Below are 21,421 nucleotides of genomic sequence, written 5' to 3'. Positions count from 1 at the left end.
TTATATGATGTGGTGGTTTGAAAGAAAATGGCCCCCCAAGGGAGTGGCACTATTAGGAGGTGTGATCTTGTTGGAGTAAGTACTGTCTTGTTGGAGGAAGTGTGTCACTGTGGAGGCAGGCTTTGAGGGCTCATATATGTGCAAGCCACACCCAGTGAGACAGATCACTTCTTGTTGCCTGTGCAAGATGTAGAACTCTCAATTACCTCTCCAGCACCATGTCTGCCTCCACATGTCCCACCATGATGATAATGGACTAGACCTCTGAACTGTAAGCCACCCCAATTAAATGTTTTCCTTTATAAGAGTTGCTGTGGTCATGGTGTCTTTTCACAGCAATAGAAACCCTAACTAAGACATATAGTGTGTCTGGTTTTCGTTTTTTGAGAAACTGCCATATTGGTGTCCATAATGGTTTTGCAAGTTTCCAGTGATACCAAGAATGCATAATGTTCCTCATTATCCACATCCTCACCAGCATTTGTTGTCAGTTGTTTCCTTGGTATTGGACAGTCTGACTCTGATGAAGTGGAATCTCCAAGTAGATTTAATTTGTATTTACCTTATGGCTAAGAATGCTGAACATGTGTTAAATAAGTGGTTCTTACTCTTTCCTCTTTTGAGAACAGTTTATGGATATGTTGGCCCATTTACTAACTGGAAGACTTTTTGTGCTTAATTTTTGCAGATATTTATTATATTATTTATATATTCTAGATAATAACTTTCCATATATATAATTGGCAACGATTTTCTAACATTCTGTAGGTTGTCTCTTTTACTGTGTAGGAGGTTTATAATTTCATGGAATTCCATTTGTCAGGTTTTTTTTTTTTGAGACAGGGTCTCTCTGTGTAGCTTTGGAGCCTGTTCTGGAACCCACTCTGTAGACCAGGCTGGCCTTGAACTCACAGAGTTCTTCTGTCTGCCTCTGCCTCCCAGGTGCTGGGATTAAAGGTGTGTGCCACCACTGCCTGTCTCCATTTGTCATTTCCTATTCTGTTAGAGTCTTTTTCTGAACTTTCTTTCCTGTGCATGTACACTGAAGTGTTTGTATTCCTAGGAGATGTGGTATGCCCCCTTACTCTTATTACTGTTTCTTTGCTTTGTATTTTTACATTTTGGTTGTGATGTGCTGTGGAGCAGTCCACCTCTGATCTGGAGTTTTAAATTTCTGCTCTGTTTGGTTGTGCACTTCTTCATTTAGGTTTGAGAAATTTTCTATTATAGTATCAGTGCATGAAGTCTTTAGACTTTGACTCAGTTTGCTCTTCTGCCCTTTATTTTTTAGGTCTTATCTCTTGAAAATATCCCAGAACCCCTGGAAGGTTTGATAGTACTCCTCTAGATCTTTTTCTTTGTGTCTGAATACAAAGAAACACATTTCTATGCTCTACCTTGTCTATCAATGATGCTTTCCTCTGTTTTTGTTGTTGTCTATGTCTGAGATTGTAATTTAATTACAACATTTCTTCCTTCCCTTTCCTTCCTCCAAACTCTCCCACATACCCCTTCTTGCTCTTCTTCAAATTCATGACCACTTTTCGTTAATTGTTATTGGATGCCTATATGGATTGGTACACACACACACACACACACACACACACACACACACACACACACTCCTAAATATAACCTGTCAAGTCCACATAATGTTACTTGTATGTATGTTTTCAGGGCTATGTGGCCCTGAACACCCAGCTGTTGCTCTCTTCTTTGGGGAAGACCACCTCTCCTACTTCCTTCCCCAGTTGCTGTAGCTCAGTGATGAGCTGAACAATGATGACGTCACCAAAGATGCCAAACAGGACAGGGAAAGCCCACAGGGCTTCGGGCTTCTGTGTTTTCTTATTGTATTGATTGGCTGTTTCTCCAAGATTTCTATTTGGTTCTTTCTTCAGCATGTCAATTTCTAAAAAATTCCTGTATTTTAGAATTTCTCCTTCAAATTTCTGATTGATCAATCTATTTTGCTGACTTTCTTGTTTAGGCCTTGAAATGATTTACTTATATACTGTGTGTGTGTGTGTGTGTGTGTGTGTGTGTGTGTGTGTGTGTGTGTACTCATATATTTGAGTCATCTATGAGGTCACTGCTTCCTTTGAAAAGTAGAACTCTAGCACCTTCCCTGGAATTTCAGCTTTCTCCTTTCTCTGGCTTCCAATGTTGAGGCACAATGAGCCTGTGGAGTTTTCCTAATGTCCAGTTTTTATTTTTTCCAATTCTCCCACTCTTGTCATTTATATTATTTTATGCACATCTTCCTGGTGAGCTCTCTTCACCTGAATTTATGTTCTCCACTCCTCTTTGAGGGAAAGCTGATTGCAAGAATAACATAATGATCTGACAGCAGCCCCAGTGCAGGAGAGCACATTTGTGTACTGCTTTGTGTTTTCAACAGCATTCAGAGATAGTAGCCCTGGAGTTCTGATTGGGGAAAATGAATCTTACAGCTTTTAATCAGGGTACTAGGTGCTCTCTTTCCAGAGATAACTTTTGGTGAGACTGTACCAAGTTCAACAGCACACTTCTTACCTTCTCACATTGCTGGCCCAAGTTCAGGTGCGGGGCAGTTCATTCTCAGGCTACTCATTCCAGGATACGGGAGGAGGGCCTCTGCTCAAGCTCTCCTGCTGCATTTCCGTCTCTTTTTCTACAGTCTGCTTGCTGTGGCTGTTTGCATCCATGGTGTGTCCAGCCCGTGGCCACATCTCCACAGCCTGATGTGTGTCTCTCTGGTTCACTCTACTTATGCTGCCTGTGTCCCGAGGGGATAGCATTCCTTGGCAACTACCACTGACCTCTGGTGTCAACAGTGTGGTGCAAGTGGGCACACAGGTCAGTGGCCACTTCTGGCTGTTTCTTTGTGGGGAAAATCCTACCAAGTTTTATTCTTTTTCTTTCATCCTTTTTTTTTTTTTTTTTTTTTGAAAATTAGGAATTGGGCTTGGTTGTTTGGCTTTCTTTCTTCCTTCCTTTCTTTCTTTCTTTCTTTCTTTCTTTCTTTCTTTCTTTCTTTCTTTCTTTCTTTCTTTCTTTCTCCCTTTCTTATTCTAGCATGATCAGACACCTGACTGCCTGGGAATTGAACCTGGGTCCTCTGAAACATCACTCGGTGTTCTTAACCACTGAGCCATCTCTCTTCCCCTGTTTTTTTTTTTTTTTATTACCACAACTCTTTCATCAGGTCACACACTGGCAATTTATAATTCACCATCTTATCTGAAAGTCCCATAGTCCCCCTACATTATTCACAGTAGGTGAGACACAGAAGCAATCTAGATGCCCATCAACATGTATGAGTAAACAAATGAAGAATGAAATCCTGTCATCTGTAGTAAAATTGGTAGAATGGAAGAAGATATGTTAACTAGAATCATCAAGACAGAGACATACGTTTTCCCATATGTCTCTGCCACCAGGAGTCAGGCTGACAGCAGGACAGAGATTGACAGGGGTTGGAAAGGAGGCATGTGGAGGGAGGATTTGGTGAGAGACGCTGTATTTTTTGTGTAGAAATATCAAAACACTGAACCTCATCAATGTGCACATTAATACATTTAATTAAAATAAAAAGAAAGTATTTCTTCATATTAATGAGAAGTATAAATAAATACTGCCTTGGACCTCCAAGCTTATGATTTTAGTTCTTTAAAACACAATGAATTATAAAAATCTGTGTTGTTCAGTGAGTTATGTGTATATAATATTTTATGTATGAAAGAGAACATTAACCTAAAGAGAAAAAAGAAAAAGCAAGAAAGGAAAAAATTAAAAGATAGCAAATACTTGAATTACCATGAAATATAGAAAAACTGACATTTTTAACAGCAAGTAACTTCCTAATAGATGTACATATCTATAGTACATCTTGTTATAGTCTCATAGGATAGAGAGCCTCCAAGCAGACACTTTTAGGGGAAAGCACGTATGAATATAGCAACGGGGTTGCTTTGCCCTTTTAAATGTCTGTTATGTTAAATTACCTTTAATGTTTTCTTTTCCGTTTTTTTTTTTTAAATTAAGGTCCCTCAGAGAAATTTATGAAGGACCAAAGAAAACCCTCGAGTTACAGAGACTTGTTATTTTAGGTGACCTAGAGAGATTTTGATTGTTATAGTACCAAGTTCTCTCCCCAAAATTGTTCATTTCTGCCATGCTTTTTGAGTACGTGATGTGACTAGATGTGAGCATGCTCATGTATGCACCCACCTCTACTTGTGATGATGGCTGTTTCCTTTACCAATATACACAGGTTCCCCAATAAAAGTTTTTCGGTTGCTTTCTTTGGGAGGAACACTTCATTGAGAATTACCTCCATTTCTCTCCTTCCTTTCTGCAAGTAATAGAGTTTTCTTTATTCTTGTATTGCTTGACTTTATTCATGGTCTTTCCACTTACCATGAGGTGAACCTATTTCATTCCTTTACAATATGGCAGCAACTTTGTGATAGTTCCTGTGGAGGAAGTAGAGCAATACTCTTTCCTTAGGAGCGAATCCTCTATCAGGGCTTGAGCTCAATATCTGTTCTTCACGGAACCAACAAAATCCTTGTTGACTGGTACTGCTCTGTTTCTAAGTGCTATTTATTATTTGATCAATTAACTGCTTGACATTTAAACAATTGGAAAGGAAAAGTTTTCATGCTTGGTCCACAAGTAGTTTCCATCAAGGGATCAGCAGATCAGGCCTTTGATCTTGCCTCAGTAGCTAATGAGAATTCATTATTGAAGAACCAGATGTGACAATGCATTTGTTTAATTTGCAGGAGCCGTTTGGACAATTAAGTGGGGATGCTGAAAGCAGTGTTCTGCTCATTACTTTATATTAAATAGATCTGGCCCGCCCTTCTTTACACTTTCAGAGTTTAGCTGCTTCAGTGATTAACTGTGAGGAAATCTAATTTTCCTATTTTCACTTATTTTCTCTTGTTAGTGATCTATCATTGATTAAGAACAAAGAGAAGACCTTAAAGGAAGACACACCTTCCAGAGCTCGATGGTAAATTATGACTCAATGATATTTAAGGGTTAAGAGTATCAGTTCCAGAGACAGCCACAAAATGGAGCCAGGTAGTGTTTTGTGTAATCCAGGATTTTACTCCTCACGAAATTAGAGATAACAAAGAAGGTCACCCATGCAATATTAATCCTCTCTTTAAACCCAGTTGAAATACTGAAAGTGTAATGTAAAGGTATGTGATGTGGGTGCTATGCATACATCCTACACCAATACAAAAAGTAACAAAAACAGTTAGAGACCCACATAGAGAAAGGTATGAGTATACCAATAGTGCAAATTTTTTGGTGTTTGTGGTTTTAATTGTTTTGGGAACCAAATGGACATAGTGGAAAGCATTGCTACTTAGTAATGCACAGTTTTTGTATAAGCAGTGAGTTAATGTTATGACAGAAATGGTTAGCCACAACCTCGCAATAGCATTCCAACCTCAGTCAACCTCTGTAGTACATCCAATACAAGATGTGACTTATTCCACATTGTTATTAGTTAGTTCCCACCAATCAGAGACTAGTAGGGGAACAGAGCTTATCACAGTCATCTGGGCTGCTGTAACGAATCTCCATAGACTATGTGGCTTAAGCCACAGATACTTCTCACAGTTTCAGAGCTTAGTGAGTCCAGGACTAAGGCAGTGACAGATGCAGGGTCTGATGAGACCACTGTTTCCAGCTCATGAAAGGGCAGATAGCAGAGCAGAAAACACATTCTCATGCCTCTGCTTCAAAGGTGCTATCATGTTCATTAGGGATTATCCTCATGACCTTACCATTTATATTTCTGTTTCTTTTTCCAAGTCCAGAGAACAGGGTTTTAAAAATTATGATACAGCTTATTCTCTATGTTTTTAAAATAATTTAAGCATTTTAAAATTAAAACATCATTGCAAAATTTTGCCCCTTTTCCCCCTCCGTCCAACCCCTTCCTTGTATCCCTTCTTGCTCTCTTTCAAACTTGTGATCTCTTCTTTTTTAATTGTTGTTACATCTGTGAGTGTGTGTTTTAAGACAAAATCATGGAATCATGGCAATAGCTACTCTCTTAAATCCCTTTTTAAAGTGTATGTGTGGGTGGAGAGAGAGACGGAGGGAGGGAGGGAGAGAGAGAGATAGAGAGAGACAGAGAGACAGAGAGACAGAGAGACAGAGAGAGAGAATTAAACACCCCCAAATACCCAAATTTTCAAACCAATATTTTTGACCAATTGACGTATTTAGTGGATTGTATGAATGGCTCAGCAGAGGAAATTTGTTATCTATTAATCCTTGGCTTGAATTTCAAGTAATTTTAAACAGAAGTAATTGAATTTATAAGGCGTAAACCTCTGATCGCAACAGTTGCCAAAACTAACAGATCTGAGGGTTCTAGTGCATTTGTCAGGAGATACATCAGCTGCCAACGCTATAGGCAAATTTAGTCCACGTCGGACCTGACTCGTCTTACACATCTTAGTGGGAGCTTCTGAACTATGAGAGTTTTCTTTGCAATGTTCTCCTTACGAGACTGCAGGGTAGATAAAGAAATTTGTGTTATTATACTAGGTAGTGCTGGAGCGATGAAGAAAAAAATAAAAATTTAAGTGAAGAAAATAATAATACACTTATGGAAATTATATGGAAGTTCTCAGTCAAAAGTTAGAGAATGGCTGAATATCCCCAGATATGCAGCCAATATAACCAATTTGCCAGGAGAATTCCAAAATAGCACCACAAAGTCATCCTGCATTGTCAGATGAATTTAACCCAGGTAAAATCATGTAAAATCCACTGAGCTACTGAGCTTAATTTGAATTTATTTGCAATCACTTACTCACCTCAATTTTCTCTCACACTGGACACAGCAGCTGAATGGAAAAGGCAGATTCAGAGATGAACTCAGATTGCATCGTCAATCTTACAGGGAGTGTTCTTGCTACAGCACTAACTACCATCTGTTTTTGAAACTCTATCCAGTGCACTGCCATAGTTGCTTTATTTTGATCAACTTTGTTTATGTATCACAAGCTTTAGGGTGATGGGGACCCATTTCAGTGCTCCTGTCCTCATACCAAATGTTATAAGCGGATGTATATAGGGGTGCTACTTTGTTATCAAATTCTTGGAATCTGGCAAAAGGGTCTTTTGTAGACATAAAAATCTAAGAATCTTGACTGAGCTAAGGGAAGAATTTTTCTTGAGCTAAGGAGAGACTCTGAGAAGATAGAATAAGGAGAGAGAGAGAGAGGAGAGAGAGTCAGAGACAGATGGGGGCAGAGACAGAGAGAGACACACAGAGAGACAGAGAGACAGAGACAGAAAGAAGGCAATACAGAGTGAAAAATAGAAGAGATGACATGAAGCCAGAGCACCGATGTGATGCAGCCATTAGCCAAATAAGCCAGGGAAGGCATACAATAATCAAGATCTGGATGGGGTAAGGAATGGGGTGTCTCTAACTTACAGGCCTGTTCAACTTTCTGACAGACATTGGTTATCTCAAACATTCATGCTTGAGAATCATTAAATTAAGTTTAAGAACACCACACAAAAAAAATCTCTTAACATTTAAAGTAAGCTTATGAGTCTGTGTTTGGTTTCGTTGACTGTTATCTTGGTGTACATGAAGCCCATGGACTGCAGGTTGTACATAGCTATGAAGAAGCATGTTAAAAAATACCCTATCTTTAGATGTATAGACTGAGGAATAAATTTCTCTTGTTTCAAATCATCAGGTTTTCTGGAAATTGTTACAAAAACCACAAGGAACAAATCCATCACTCAACATACACATACACACATCACTTTTTATGCTGTGTAGATCAACCACAATATTAGTTCAATTTAACTTACAGTTGTGTTTGGCATCCAGGATGTTTCCATGCTACCCCTGAAATGGCAAGAGGTTAGTTCCAGGAGATTATGATTTGGTAATTGTTCACAGAAGCCTAGTTTCATATGACTACTATTTTATTATCTCTTCCCACTTAGTAAATTACCTCAAACCTTAATGGCTTCAAGCAAAATTATTATGCTCTGTAGACTGACAAAGTTCAGCTGAATGAGTCTTTGGTCACTTAGGACTGAGATCATATGCCTTAAGGGGTATGTGAAAGTTCTAGTGAGTGAATAATTTAGATCACTCACCATCAGGTCTGAGTCAATTTGAGCTATCCTCTGGAAGATCAGCTAGGGTTGTACTTGGGACATCTCTACATGACTTCTCGTAGTGTGGGTTTTTCATAGGATGTAAGCTAAGTTTCTTAAGAGAAGGTTTTCCTGGAAATAAGAATGAGTAATGCTGGGTCAGAAGAGGCTATGACTTACCTTTGCTATGCTGATATACCTATTGGTTAAGAATTATCAGTCTAGCCTGGGCTCAAGGGGTTGGAGAAGCTGACTTTCTCCTTTCCTTAATTAAAGAATAAAATATCTAGTGCCGGGGGCCATGTCAGAGGAGTAGCAGGTGGCAATTGACTTCAGGGTGTCAACCTACCAGGAGGAAAATCCCTGATGGGTGAATCTCAGATAGGCAAGTCCCTGAGACCACAGATCCCAGAGAGTCTTTTGTTTCTGCTGTGCCTTTACATGTTTGCCCTTGCCATCTTCTTCTGGTATCTAGCATGGTGTGAATGGGTGTGGGGAGATCCCCACTGCCTGTAATGTAGTGTGTTTATCTTGTGGATACATCCCATTCTACTGGGCATTTTTACCTGTGGATTATTCTGATGATTCCTTCCTAAACTGTACTGTCTAAATGATAAAAATATTAGTTTATACAAAGTTTTGATGAGTAAAAATAAACACAAGGAAATGTCACACAGCTAGAACACATGAGTTTCTATTGAGGAGCCATATAGACTGTGGCTTAGGCTAGTGATTAAGAAAAACAGTTGAATCCCAGTTAGCCCAGCTAGCTTAAATTCTTTTAACCTTAATGTTAAGAGATGTTTTCACAGGTTTTGGAGTGCATCACAACTGAAACAGAGCTTTGAAAATAACTTAAAATTGGACTAAGATGTTTTTGTTAAATAGCTTTGAGGTGAAAAACTCAAGAAGATAATCTAATGTTTTATAAAGGCACGGAGTTGAATGAGGAATTCTTTAAAGTCAGGGAACAAGAACTAAGCAGCCCAATTATTAATAGCTGGCACACTTTTCTTGTTAGAACTGGTTGATGACCAAAGGTGATGATTAATTCCTTGTGCTCATTTTTGCCCTCAATCTCCTGATATAAGAAACTATTGATGGGTGGATATGCACCCCAAAGATTTAAAGTATATAAAAGTTTAGGTTTGTGATTCCTTTAAGATTGCTTATAAGATTACCTTCAAAGATAAATAATAGAATAATTGACCCTTTCTTTGGATCTGCAAAACTGCAGTTTGTCACTAAAAGACCTGACTGAGAAGAGTACCTTGCTTGCCCACATAGTTAATCTATATAACAAGTTGCTTGAGTATGAATGTATGTGGGTTCTTGGGACAATGTGCTTTTTGCCTGTAATGTGCAAAATGTTTAATAATGTAAGGGATATGGAAAACATGCTATTTTTATTGTTTGTTTTGCATTCATTGTAATCACTCATTTGAAAAACAGAATGTAACAACATTGTAATTTTATATTGCCTGAAAAATTTTGCTGAAGTATATAAAGCTGTGGACATGAGTGGGGGTAATGAAGGGTGAGGGTTGAGGGAAAGAGAGCTTGGGGGAGCGGGAGATCCCAGCTGGATCAAGAACAGAGAGGGAGAACAAGGAATAGGAGAACATGGTAAATGAAGACCACATGAGAATAGGAAGAAGCAAAGTGCTAGAGAGGCCCACAGAAATCCACAAAGATACCCCCACAACAGACTGCTGGCAATGGTCGAGAGACAGCCCGAACTGACCTACTCTGGTGATGGGATGACCAAACACCCTAATTATCGTGCTAGAAACCCCATCCAACGACTGAGGGATCTGGATGCAGAGATCCATGGCTAGGTCCCGGGTGGAGCTCCGGGAGTCCAATTAGTGAGAAAGAGGAGGGTTTATATGAACAAGAATTGTTGAGACCAAGGTTGGATAAAGCACAGGGACAAATAGCCAAACGGATGGAAACACATGAACTATGAACCAGTGGCTGAGGGGTCCCCAACTGGATCAGGCCCTCTGAATGGGTGAGACAGTTGATTGGCTTGATCTGTTTGGGAGGCATCCAGGCAGTGGGACCAGGTCCTGTGCTCATTGCATGAGTCAGCTGTTTGAAACCTGGGGCCTATGCAGGATCGCTTGGCTCAGCCTGGGAGTAGGGGACTGGACCTGCCTGGACTGAGTCCACCAGGTTGATCTCAGTCCAAGGGGTAGGCTTTGCCCTGGAGGAGGTGGGAATGGGGGGTGGGCTGCGGGGAAGAGGAGGGGGGCGGGAGGGGGGAGAACAAGGGAATTCGTGGCTGATATGTAGAACTGAACTGTATTGCAAAATAAAAAATAAAAAAGTATAAAAAATGGAAAAAGAATAATGAGAGAGTTAAAATGAGTTAGAAGGAAAACATCAAGAATGGGAGAGTTAGAAGGGAAACATCAAGAATGAGAGAAGGAAATCACCAGGAAAATAAAGAATAGAGAATGCAAAAGAGTAACAAAGAAAAGGTCTGAAGAAAACCATCAAGAGAGTGTGAGTGTCTTTTCCCTTAACCTCCTCAGATAGAAAAGTCTTAGTATATGCTGATGCCATGGACTGACTCCTTTTCAGCCCTGGGCTGTCTAAAGGCTGGTCCTCCAGGCAGTGATAATCAAGGTGACCTTGTAAAGAAGCAAATGAGATACAAAATACTTTTGTGGTCATCTCAATACAACAAAATACGCTATGTATAGTAACAAGGCCATGTACAACACCAAATTTATAAAGATTCTTTGTGCTTGAGACAAAAAGACAAAAATTAAAGGCACTGAGAAAATATGCTGCCTCAGAAATACTCTTCATTCACTGTGTTTGCCTACAGCTTCAGTTGGAGTATCCCTTCATTTCTTCTGACTTCTGCTCAAAGAAAAATCAAGGGAAAGGATGAACTCAGGTTGTCTTCAAAATCTAAGAGCAATCAACAACATAAAGAGTTCCCTCCATGACAAGTGAACTTGTCTCCTCCTCTCATTCACAAAAATGAATAAGGCTGAAAAGCAGTGGATCAATTCCTATCATGTCTGTTCTTTTCCAGACTCACATTTCGGAGGCTGTGTACAAACATATAGAGAAAGGACTCGTGTTATTCAAGCAGAACAAAGGATCAGAAAACAAGAGTCAGTAAAAATGATCCATAGCAAGGTATAGAAGGATACTTGGTGGTATGTTAGTTTCACCAGTTCACAAAGACAAACTATAATGAAATGGGAACATAAAAAATGGAGAATAGAGTGATAAGAAAATTGTTGCTCTCTTATTTTTTTCCACTAAAATGTTAGGTTAATTTAAAACAGTAAACTGAACATTCCATAAGCACAAACCAATGTTTTAAATTTAACAATGTAAGAACAAAACAAGTAGAATAGTCAGATATAAGATAGGAAACAGCTGAGACTATTAATGGATTAAAGGGATGGATTTCCTCGGCACATGCTAATGTTTCACTCCTTTGTTACTAAATCAAATATATATAAATGGTATAGATTTAAAGCATAAATGTGCCCTATCATTGTTTTCTAGTGAGCAGGCTCAGCTAGTTCAGTGTTTGACATTTTAAAATGGGCATCTGGATAACATTAGAAGGGCCAAATAATAAAGAAATTAGTTGGAAACATTTGATCCTGGGAATTCAATGCCAGATTGAGTGAATATCCATATAGGTGTTTGGGGAAAGACATATTTCTCACCATGCCTGGGAAATTTGGCTGGGAAGGAAGTATGGTGATCTCAGTACAGTGAGAAAGGCATAAGCTCACCTTCCCCAGGGACTGAGGCCTGAAGGCATCAATAGATCTCTGCTGTCACACTGCGGGAGACAAAGGGAGTCTAGGCAGCTCCACTAACTGGAGGCTTTAGGGCTTGAAGAGCAGGGAGAGGACAGAACTAGCAACAGAATGGGGGAAAAATACTTGTTAGTGCAGGGAATAGGGTCCAGGATTTCAGCAATAAACACCTACACACCTATAGAGGATAGGATTAGTCTTGTTTGTTTGTTTGTTTGTTTGTTTTTGTTTTTTGAGACAGGATCTCACTATGTAGCCCTAGATGGCCTGTAACTTGCTAGGTCTTGAAGCATAGAGATCCACCTGCCTCTACCTCCCAAGTGCTGGGAGTGAAGATGTATTCCACTGTATATCTGACCACCGTAGGGTTAGTCTTATTCATGATAATTCATATTTCATAATTTATTGGGAAATATTTTGGTAATGGCAATTTCATTATATGCAGGGCACATTTGTGTCCATAGGTCTTTTGAAAGGGTATTTGTATTGCTGGACACTACAGAAACAGGTAACTCATTTCTGAACTACGTGTTATCAGTACCAATATTTATCAGGAACATATTCTTCTCTGATAATTTTAGTGTCTTGGACACAGATTTGTTTCCATTCCCAGGAGGCTGGAAGTTTCTCCAGTCCTGCCTGGCCCCACAGTCAGGATGAATCTCTCCCACCCACTTTCCACAGCCACTTGGTCCCAAGTAAACAAACACACAGAGACTTGTATTATTTACAAACTGTATGGTCTATGGGTCAGGCTTCTTGTTAGCTAGCTCTTATAACTTAACCCAGTTCTGTTAAACTGTATGTTGCCATGTAACTGTGGCATTACCGGTCTGCTGGCGTCTTGTTGCTCCTTGGGCGACGGGTTGGCGTCTCTCTCAACTCCACCCTTCTTCTCTCTGTGTCTCTGCTTGGATTTCCCATCTGGCTGTAAGATTTCTTGCCATAGGCCAAAAAAGTTTTATTTATTATGCAATGGGAGCCACACATATTCACAGCATACAGAAAGACATCCCACAACAATTTACTCTGTGTGTGTGTGTGTGTGTGTGTGTGTGTGTGTTGTGTGTGTGTGTGTATTGCGGGGGCGGGGGGGAAGACAGGCAGATGGACAGACAGGCAGATAGAGAGACAGGCAGAGACTGAGAGACAGAACACTCATGAATATTGCAGTGCCTGTATGGAGGTCAGAGGACAACTTGCAGGAACCAGCTCTCTCCTTCCACCTGGTGGATTCCAGGCTCTGAACTTAGACTGTTCAGATTGAAGGCAAGTGCTATTTTTGCTGAACCCATATCAACCAGCCTCCCCCAGACATTTTTTTTAACTAAGAAAATTAATGTAATTTGAGAAAAAATAGATATTTGCAGCATTAGAGCACTTCTCAAAAAGTTCATAAATTACAGATGCCTTAAAATTGTTCTTCATAGTTTCTCATTTTGCCTTCATTTATATTGGTCTATCTGCTGTCTCTGAGATCCCTTGGGAGGGATAAACTTCAGAAAAAACTAACTCAGAGATGCACACCACATTATTTGGATTAAGTCATAAGAATATATTTGCTTTCTTCTTGTGCCTCCTGCGGTTAATCCAGAAATGTGATTTAGAAATTTTCAATACTTGAAGTGGCTCCTGATGATGAGTGATCCTGTACTAACTAGAAGAAATTTAAACTCTTCTTGTGCTGAATTTAAGAGAGAGAGTTAAACTGTCTGGGAAAGCTGTTAGCATATGTGAGTGTCCTGTGATAACACACCACATACACACATACACACACACACACACACACTGTGCCTGGACGTTTTAGCAACTATCCTCAGGCATCTTTCTTCTCTTTCCCCTATGCTTTATAACCTTGGAGTTAGTATAGAATTTATGATAGACATTTCTGAAGCTAATTGGTTGCTATGGGGACTAATTAGTATTTGTAATGGGTCACAGTCCCTTTTTAAAAATCTTCTGGGAGTTATGGGCCCCTAAGCAAAACCAAATGGACATCAATTTTGCATGGGATTCTAGTAAATTCAGAAATCCTTCTGCCCAGCCGTGGGATAGTTTCAAATCTAGTTAAACTCCTTATCTGGAAAATAGCTAAACATATGGACAAAAGTTTATTCAAAGAAGAACTTAATAATAATTATGTTGAAATGAGCATAATTAAGTTAAAATAGCTTTATTTTCTTTCTCTCATCCAGATGACTTTGTCCTATTTAAATATTACTTAGACTTACTGTGTTTCATCTTGGCCAGTATATGTGCTTGACTGGACAAAGTGACCACTTTCCTCCTTCCTGAGCAGAGGGATTGTAGTAGTTCCAACCCATTGTGGTACTGTACAGGAGACTGTGCACGTGAGTCAACCAACTCATGCAGCAGCGTCAAGCCACTGTGCTTGGGTTTACAAATGGCTCCTGAAAAGATAATCAGCTCTTTATTTTATTTTTTTAATATCTGATGTTCCTTTTTTCCCATTTATTGAAAATAGATTATTTTCTCATACAATATGTCCTGATTATAGTTTTCCTTCCCTCTACTCCTCCAAGTTCCTCCCCACTTTCCCTCCACTCTGGATCCACTCCCTGTCTGTCTCTCACTAGGAAAGAACAGGCTTCTAAGGGATAACAACCAAACATGATAGAATAAAATATAATAAGATAAAGCAAAAAGCCATCATATCGAAGTTGGTCAAGGCAAACTAACAGAAGGAAAAGATTCCTAAGAACAGACAGAAGAGTTAGAGACCCATTCATTCTCATGGTCAGGAGTACCACAAAAATTCTAAGCTAACAGCTATAATATATATGCGGAAGACCTGACGTAGACCTGTATAGGCCCTGTGTTTGCTGTGTCAGACTCTGTGAGTTCATATGTGCCTGGTTTAGTTGATTCACAGGGCCTTGTTTCTCCTGGTATCTTCTATCCATTCCCTCTGGGCTATCTGGTCTCTGGTTCTTGTTCACACAAGAAGTGTCAGGTATGGGTTCCATCTCATGGAAATGGTCTTAATTCAAATTAGACATTGAATGACTACTCCCACAAGTTCTGTTCCATCACTGCCTTGGCATATTTGCAGGCAGGACAGATTATGAGTCAAAGGTTTCGTGGCTGGGTTGGTGTTGACATTTCTCTTTTGGTAGCCTGCAGTGTACCTTCCTGCACCAAAGACACTAGAACTTAGGGGTGAAGGCTCCATGTAGACACAAGCTGGATTTCTCCATGACTTGTATGGGTGTTGTCCTTGACAATGGGGCCCCAGTTAGAGAATAACTCATGTCTTAGCAACAGTTGGAGATGCTTGGGGATTTTCATGAAACTTCCTTGATCAACAACTCAATTGAACGCAACTCAGTCCCAGTACTGGAAGCTTCATTTGGTGACAAGATATGGCTTGAGACTCCACATTCCTTATTATTAAGAAACCTCATTAGGATCCCCTTCATTATTTTAGGTTTTGACTGTACTAGGTTTCCATATAATCCCTCAAATGGCCCTCAATTCCAAATGTCTCCTCACATTCTCTCCCTCTATCCTATTTCCTCTCCCTCTCCCAACATGACCATCCCTTTAGCATTCCCACCCTCCCCCGAGTCCACCCATAAAATCTATTCTATTTCTCTTTCCCAGGGATATTCATGTGTCCACCCCAGACCCTTTCTCTGTACATAACCTCTCTGGGTCACTGATTGTAGCTTGGTAATAATTTACTGAATGGATAATTTTCACAAATAAGAGAGAATACATACCATATTTATCTTTCTGAGTCTGGGTTACCTCACTCAGGATGATTTTTTTCTAGTTTCCTTCATTTGCTTACAAATTTCATGGTGCCATTTTTCTTTAACAGCTGAGTAATATTCCATTGTGTAAATGTACCACATTTTCTGTATTTATTCTCCTGTTGAGGGACATCTAGGTTGTCCCCAGTTTCTGGATATTATGAATAAAGTATCAATGAACATGATCTTTCAAGTGTCCTTGTAGTAGAATAGAACATCCTTTAGATATAATATGCAAGAGTGGTAGAGCTGGATCTTAAAATAGGTTGATTCCCAACCTTCTGAGGAAATGTCACACTGATTTCCATAGTGGCTGTACAAGTTTGCATTCCCACCAGCAATGGATGAGTGTTCCCCTTACTACACATCTTTGCCAGCATGAGCTTACACTTGTGTTACTGATCTTAGCTACTCTGACAGGTGTACGACAGAATCTGAATGCAGTTTTGATTTGCATTTCCCTGATGGTTAAGGATATTGAACATTTCTTTAAGTGGTTCTCAGCCATTTGAGTTTCCTCTATTTGAAAATTCTCTGTTTATATTTGCACCTCACTTTAAAAATTAAATTATTTGGGGTTTTGATATCTAGTTTCTTAAATTCTTTATATATTTGGTATTAGTCTTCTATAGGATATGGAGTTGGTAAAAATCCTTTCCCATTCTGTAGGCTATTTTCTTGTCTGAATGATTGTGTCCTTTGCCTTTCAGAAGCTTTTCAGTTTCTTGAGGTCCCAGTTATCAATTATTGAACTTAGTGCCTACACTATTGGTGTACTATTTAGAAAGTCTTCTGTGTCAGTGCATTCAAGGCTAATCCCCAATCTACCAGGTTCAGTTTATCTTGTTATATGTTGAGGTCTTTGATCCACTTGGACTTGAGTTTTGTGCAGGGTGATAAATACGGATTATTTGCATTCTTCTATATGCTGACATCCAGTTTGACCAGCACCATTTGTTGAAGATTCTATCTTTTTTCCAGTGTGTATTTCTGGCTTTTTTTAAAAATGAAAAATCAGTGTCCGTAAATGTGTGTGTGTGTGTTTATGTCTGGATGTTCAAATATATTTCATTGACCAACCTGTCTGTTTTTTATGCCAATACCATGCAGTTTTTATTATTACAGCTGTAGATGTAACCAACCGTCTTATTAAATAAAAAACACAGAACCAATGCAAAGAAGGAAGCCAAGAGATCAGAGCTAAGAGCCTTACCCGCCTGCTGCAGCTAGCCTCTTCAGCCAAGAGACCTCTCCGAAAGAGAGCTACTTCCTGTCTGTTTGTCTTTATATAGACTTTCTGTTCTGCCTTCTCATTGGTTGTAAACCCAACCACATGACTGCCTCATCACTGCCTGTTTGTACAGACCTCCAGATTTTCTATGGTTGGTATTGAGATTAAAGGCGTGTGTCTCCAATGCTGGCTGTATCCTTGACCACACAGAGATCTACCTAGCTCTGCCTACCAAGTGCTGGGATTAAAGGCATGCGCCACGAATGCCCAGCTCTGCTATGGCTTGCTATTAGCTCTGACCCCCAGGCAACTTTATTTATTAACATACAAATAAAATCACATTTCAGTACAAATAAAATATCACCATTTACAGCTCTACAGTACAACTTGAAATCAGAAATGGTGAGACCTCCAGCAGTTCTTTTATTGTTTAGGATTGTTTCAGCTATCCTGGGATTTTTGTTTTTCCATGGGAAGTTGGTATTGTTCTTTTTAGGTCTGTAAAGAATTGTTTTAGGATTTTAATTGGGATCACATTGAATCTGTAGATCATTTTTGGTAGGATGACCATTTTTACTATGTTAATCCTTCCAATCCATGAGCATGGGAGATCTTTCCATCTTCTGATATCTTCTTCAAAGATTTGAAGTTTTTATCATACAAGCCTTTCACTTGCTTGGCTACAGTTACCCCAGGATATTTTATAATGTTTGAGGCTGTTGTGAAAGGTGTTGTTTCCCTGATTTCTTCTTCAGTCTTTCCTTTGTATGTAGGAGGACTACTGATTTTTTTGAGTTAATCTTGTATCCAGCCACTTGGCTGAAAGTGTTTATCAGCTGTAGGAATTCCCTGGTGGGATTTTGTCTAGGTCCTCTGGCTTTGAAAGTGTCCCCTGGGAAGGGAGGTTTAATTCTAATAGGTGTGCCTTTGTGTGTTACTTGGTCTTTTTCATAGCAGCTTTTTTATGATTAATTAAATTTATTCATTTATTTTTACATCCTTACTGCAGTTTTCCCCCTTTCCCTCCCCTCTCTGCCCTTCATCTCCCTTCTGTGCCAGCCTCCTCCCAATCCACTCCTGCTCTATTTCTGTTCAGAAAGGGGCAGGCCTCCCATGAGTGTCAACAAAGCATGGCCTATCAAGTGGAGGTAGGTCTAAGCTCCTCTCCTTGTATTAAGGCTGGGCAAGGCAACCCAGTATGAGGAATAGGTTACCCAATACCAGCCAAAGCTTTAGGGATAGCCCCTGCTCCCTCCACTAGGAATCCCACAGGTAAACCAAGCTACAACACAACTGTCACACATATGTGAAGCACCTAGGTTGCTCCCACGCAGGCTCCCTGGTTGTCAGAACAGACTCTGTGAGCTCCCATGAGCCCAGGTTAGTTGTTTCTGTGGGTTCTCCTGTGATGTCCTTGACCCCTCACCTCCCTCCACCCCCCTACATACAATTCTTCCTCCCTCTCTTCAGCAGGATTCCCCAAATTCCAGCTCGACCCAATGCTTGGCTGTGGGTCTCTGCATCTGTTTCTGTCAGTTGCTGGATGAAGGCTCTCTGATGACAATTGGGGTAGTCACCAATCTACAAGTATAGCAGAATACTGTTGGACATCATTACATTGACTTTTTTTTTCCAGTTATGTTTGGTTCTATCCTAGGTCTCTGGGCCATCCAGCCTCTGGGTCCTGGCACTACAGGTAGAATCAGATGTGGACTCACTTTCATGAGATGGGTCTGAGGCTGACCAGTCATTAGTTGGCTACTCCCACCATCTCCACACCATCCTTGCTTTCAGTATTCTTTCCTCGTTCTATACATTTAGTGTTTTAATTATTATGTGCTGAGGAATCATTTCTTTAAGGGATTTATTAATTTCCTCCTTAAGGACCTCTATTGTCTTCATACAGTCTGTTTTAAGGTCTTTCTTTTGTGCTTCAGCTATGGTAGGTATTCAGGACCTGCTGTGGTAGAATAGCTGGGCTCCATTGGAGACATGGATTTAATTATTATGTGCTATTTGGTGTTGTTTACTTCTTATACTTTATAGGGATCTCCTTCTTTAGGAGAAGGAGATCTTCTTCTATGGTTTTGTTGGAAATACTTTCTGAGCCTTTAATCTGGGATTTTTTTCCTTCCACTGTTCCTATTTAATTAGATTAATCCACAGAATCTATTTAATGATCAAAGGAATTTATTTGGGGGTAAATTTGCAACCATGGGAGATTTATCATAGGGTTGAGGAAAGCTGAGCTATGTCCCACACTGAATGACTTGGTCCAAGATCTCAGCATCCAAAACCATGAGGTAGTCAAGAGAGAGGGCATATGTGCATCTCAGGTCTTAAGGGTCCCCAGTGGCCAGTCCCCAAGGGCAGGTACCTCAAGGTCATAGGCAGATATAATAGCTAATGCTGCCTCACTAGGGGTGGTGCTTCAGGGCATGGCTTAAATAGCTATCCACTGTACCTATTATTCTTAGATTTGGTCTTTCCATAGTATCTCAGATTTCCTGGATGTTTTGGGTCAGGATATTTTTTAGATTTAACATTTTCTTTGACTTACGGTATCTATTTCTTCTATAGTATTTTCAATGCCTGAGATTCTTTCTCTCTTTTATTTCTTGTGTTCTGTTGGTGAAGGTTGTTTTTGTGGTTCCTGTTCAGATGCCTAAATTTTTCATTTCAGAATTCCCTCAGTTTATGTTTTCTTTATTGATTCTATTTAAATTGTCATGTCTTGAACAGTTTTGTTTCCTTCCACTGTTTCTTTTTTCATTTTTTTAAGGGATTTATTAATTTCCTCCTTAAGGACCTCTATTGTCTTCATACAGTCTGTTTTAAGGTCTTTCTTTTGTGCTTCAGCTATGGTAGGTATTCAGGACCTGTTGTGGTAGAATAGCTGGAGACATACTACCCCAGATGTTATTGATTGTGTTTTTTTATACTGGTGTCTAGGCATCTGGGTTTGGGATGGTTGTAAGTTTAGGTGCTGATTTCTGGATTTGTCTTTGTTTGATGGGTGATTTGTTACTTGGTTTCCATTTCCTTTCTGGATTTCAGGAAAGTGTGATGGCTGTGTGCTGCCGGTTTTCCTGAGCTGCTCAGCTGATGTGTTCAAAGGGAGTACCTGCTGCTGTTGGAGGCTGGGATACTGGGATGAGTTGGGGGAAAGAAGGTCTTCCTGATCTGTTAGAGATGGGGTCAGAGAGGAAAGGGAGGCTGAAGCAGGTGTTCTGCTGCAGAGCTGGGGATGAGACTACAGAGCTTGGGACCGCCTTCAGCCTACTTGTTGCCTTGGGAAGAGTGGCCCTTGGGTTAGCAGGGGGTGCCTGCTGGAAGTGGGGGCTGGGATAAAACAATGAGTGGGAGGAGGTTAGAAGTGGGAATATCTGTGTGATCCACAGGAGATGGGAACAGGGCAACAGTGAATGCCGAAGAGCTGGGGATGAGACTGGGGGATAGGATCAGGGCAACAGAAGGAGAAGAGATCAGTAAGCAGTCTATCTGGTTTTCTGCACACAACTTCCTTAAATATTCCTTTAACTAGAAACTAGAGATACTGTTTGTGAATCACTGTGGTTAAAAAAAATAAATTTGTTTATTCAAAGCAACTTCTTTTAATAACCCTGTCTCTAATGTTGCACATATAACTATGCCCAGAATGTCTTCTCTTGTTTTGGGAGAAATTGATGTTTGAAATTTCTATCATGCTTTATGGTTGTATATCTCAACTTGATAGTTCATCAGAAAGTGATGGGTCAAGCACTCTACTCTTTTGATTCTGCTATTACATATCAGCTTCCTCTTCATTTACAGCAGTTGCTATTTAAGAAGTTTCTAATCACTAGCCAATCTGTTCTGCTATGTCCCTTTCTCTTGTTACCATAACAACTGAGGAGCTGGTCAAAAATTTATATCCTGTCTCTTTATAAGCCAGAGGCCTTGTAGAAATACCAGTACCTTCAAAGAAACAAGAACAGCTAAAGTTTTCAGCAACTATGCATATGAATGTATCATATCACTTAAGAGTTGGAAAGGACCTTGGATTTTTCTCTACTACTCTTTTTTTCCCCCCAATCCAGAGTCTAACCCTGACAGGATGCTTTTACTTTTTGATGTATCCAATTCATTGGTTACAGTTTCAATGACCTTAAAGTTCTTTCTTGGGTTGATTATGCCTCCCGTGACTTTTACACATTAGATCTTGTATGCCATTCAAAATTTCAAAAACTAATTATTATTTATTTTTAATCTGATAAACATTTAGATATTTGAAGGCAGATATGATTGAAATAATCACCTTGATTTTTGCCTGCTTCAAACCCATGCCCTTTATTCCCCATTATAACTCAAATTTCCAATTAGGACATTATCTTTACCTTATTTCGCAAAGGAGGAAATGATTGAACACAGAACTTAATCACTTGCTTAAGGCTAATCAACTGAAGGTCTGAAGCAACGATGAAATGATTCAG

The 21,421-nt window shown here is 39.7% G+C and overlaps 1 long non-coding RNA gene across 2 annotated transcripts in view; it reads left to right on the top strand.

Moving 5' to 3' along the window:
* Positions 1-21,421, top strand: part of LOC131921427 (uncharacterized) — a 95,447-nt gene that overhangs the window by 26,589 nt on the left and 47,437 nt on the right. Inside the window, exons 3-4 of one of the 2 annotated variants that reach the window (XR_009382005.1) lie at positions 4,937-5,002; positions 11,195-11,568. This is a non-coding gene — a long non-coding RNA (uncharacterized LOC131921427). Of the gene's footprint in view, positions 1-4,936; positions 5,003-11,194; positions 11,569-21,421 lie in introns of those variants that run through there. The other variant, XR_009382006.1, reaches the window with a different exon arrangement.

This window comes from Peromyscus eremicus, chromosome 11, assembly GCF_949786415.1.
Source record: "Peromyscus eremicus chromosome 11, PerEre_H2_v1, whole genome shotgun sequence".
Taxonomy (NCBI): Eukaryota; Metazoa; Chordata; class Mammalia; order Rodentia; family Cricetidae; genus Peromyscus; species Peromyscus eremicus.
The sequence above is the reverse complement of the archived record's forward strand: the minus strand, read 5'-3'. Positions and strand labels throughout refer to the sequence as shown.